Source organism: Ceratotherium simum, chromosome 1 (genome assembly GCF_057802395.1).
Source record: "Ceratotherium simum simum isolate JZ-2026a chromosome 1, ASM5780239v1, whole genome shotgun sequence".
In the NCBI taxonomy this organism is placed as follows: domain Eukaryota; kingdom Metazoa; phylum Chordata; class Mammalia; order Perissodactyla; family Rhinocerotidae; genus Ceratotherium; species Ceratotherium simum.
In genome coordinates this window covers 78,859,501-78,861,913 of record NC_141900.1, presented here as the reverse complement: position 1 = coordinate 78,861,913, position 2,413 = coordinate 78,859,501, and positions in this window count along the sequence as shown.

Sequence of the window (2,413 nt, the reverse complement as noted above, 5' to 3'; positions counted from 1 at the left end):
TTGGTAAAGAGAAACCATCTTTCGGCACACCTGGCAAACCCATTCAAGAAAATAGTCATTTGTCATATTAAAGATAAATACATAGATGCTTCAAGGATATGAACATAAATTTTGATAAATTCTAATGAGACATACTGAGAAAGTTACACCAAAATTTTCTACTATAATATTAGTAAAATTCTAATGAACTGACTCATATTTATGATGTGGGTTATTTAGAAATATTTCTGGCTGATCCCTTGAATTATATTTCACCTAGACACCTTTTTAAAGTAACTTGGCACCTATTACAATTGTTCTTATTTTAACATATCAGCATGGAGGGTCCCTCTACTGGAATAGATGTAACAATGCAAAAAAAAATTACAATATGACCACGGTTTTTCCCTACAACTGATGTTAAATTTCTGAATTTTTTTTTTAATATATATATATAGTTTTGTTTTGTTTTTTAATTTTATTTATTTTTTTCCCCCAAAGCCCCACTAGATAGTTGTATGTCATAGCTGCACATCCTTCTAGTTGCTGTATGTGGGACACGGCCTCAGCATGGCCGGAGAAGCGGTGCGTCAGTGTGCGCCCGGGATCCGAACCCAGGCCACCAGTAGCGGAGCGCGCGCACTTACCCGCTAAGCCACGGGGCCGGCCCCTGAATGTTTTAAATCAGTTCATCATTAAAGACTAGTAATTATACTTTGCTAAGAAAAACTATTCATTAACACAGGCAAGTAGAATTGGGGACTGAAAACAAGCAACATGCACACAAGCATACACGTTCCCTACCCTACCCGCACTTCCCACACTGACTTCTGAATTTTTGATAAGCAGAATGTGAATGATTATGTCTCCTTTGCCAGCAGTGAAAAAGGTAAAAGGTGGCTCTGGATTAGCTAAAAACTGAGTTGTATGGCTCTGAAGAATTTATTAAGAAATTATTACATTTCTTTCAAATAAACATTTTAATATGCCTAGGTTTTTAATAATTTATTAGTTAAAATATTGACTTATAAGTTATAGATGACTTACTACTTTAAAATAGAAATGACCAGGGGCTGGCCTGGTGGTGTAGACGTTGGGTTTGTGTGTTCTGCTTCTGCGGCTTGGGGTTCGCAGGTTCGGGTCCTGGGCACGGACCTACTTACCGCTCATCAAGCCATGCTGAGGAGGTGTCACACATAGAAGAGCTACAACTCTACAACTATGTACTGGGGCTTTGGGGAGAAAAAAGAAAAAGAGGAAGATTGGCAACAGATGTTAGCACAGGGCCACTCTTCCTCAAAAAAATAAAAAGAAAGAAAAAAGAAAGAAATGACCAGAATGGGGTATACCTCTACCTTACGCCAAACTTCAATTAAAAAACAAAACAAAACAAAAAAATTCTGAAGTCAGCTCTTCTTCAAATCACTTTAAACTTTTTCTCTGCAGCAAAATCAAATCATGAATATTAAGATCCTGGGTCAAAAATTATGTTTCAATAATTTAATCACCTAAATAAGGAAATCTAAAAATCCTGACTAGCAATTCTAATTTATAGTTTCAAAAATTTGGAGCAAAGATTCATCTTAAATTTAACATTTTTAAGCCATTTCTAAGTTATAGACCAATTAATTTTATCATCCCTAGTTTATAATCTTAATAAGTGCTATGATTTCACTGAACTGTTAAAATAATCGTAATGTATTTAACCAACAACATGTGAATGTCACTACCCCTATTAACAAACAATTCCATGGCACAGCGTAAAATGCTCACGCACAGACTCTTGCTCAGCTTTCCTGCGTCATTGCCCGATACCACATCTACCCCGCTTCCATTCACTCCAGACTACTTTTAAGTTCTCTGAATGTACGTGGCTCTGTAACAGTCTATTCTGCCTTGAAAGCCTTCCCTACTTCATCTCTTGAGGAGTCAGTTCAAATGACACCTTCTAAGTTAAGTCTCCCAGTGTTCCCAGAGTTTGTGCATCCATCTATTACAGCATTTATTAAAATATAGCAATTATTTTTAACAGGTCTGTCCTTTCCACTTCCCCCACCAACACACAAACACACACGCACACACCCACAAATTATAAAAATAAATGTTTTGGAGAGTATTCTTTTTCTCTTAAAATCCATCTGTTGAAAGATTTCTTTTTAAACGTGAGAGTGGAGGGAAAACATTGCAATGTTTACACATTCAAAAAGTATCTCACCCCTTCCAACCCAAGTATATTAGACATTTATTTTTCTAAGATTAAAATGATTAATTAACTAGATCAAGAAGACCATTTCTGAGGTCTAAGGACAAAGGTCACTATCAGTGTATGGTTAAAAATCTAAAATATGTGGAATTTGCTTTAAAGGAGAAAAGAGCAAAAAACTGAACTGTCCTTAAAAAGAATGATGGTGTGTTTATCAAACACTCAGCTTCA